This window comes from Pundamilia nyererei, unplaced genomic scaffold (assembly GCF_000239375.1).
Source record: "Pundamilia nyererei isolate P.nyererei 1_Seehausen unplaced genomic scaffold, PunNye1.0 scaffold00244, whole genome shotgun sequence".
Lineage (NCBI taxonomy): Eukaryota > Metazoa > Chordata > Actinopteri > Cichliformes > Cichlidae > Pundamilia > Pundamilia nyererei.
In genome coordinates, this window is record NW_005187645.1 from 558652 (window position 1) to 559093 (window position 442).

Here is a 442-nt window from a genome sequence, read left to right on the forward strand (position 1 = left end):
ACAAATCGCTCAACTAAGTATTGGAAGTAAGAAGCAGATGCTGTGGAAATATATGCTTAATGAGAGTAAACCAACCTTACAACTTTTGCTTTCAAGTTAAATCATACCTCTATAGGCTAACTAATGTGTACAACTGGACGGGGTTTATGGTGCCCTTGGTTCACCATGCAACAAAAGAGAAGTTTCATACAGAAGATACATGTTGTTAAACTGATGTTTCGTTTCCAGAAACTGCTCGTCTGTGTACATGAAAAAGATGATGGGTAGATTTCAGTTCACAACTATTTAGTAACCAAATTGCCAAAAAACAGAAAACTATAATCTGACTGATATTTTCGCTTTGGTAAGGACAACATCTGCCGTGGCTCATAACACAAACACTTTGTAACAGCAGAACCGGTTACCATCCTTGATCCATCCTTGGTCCAGGGGTCCAGTCCAG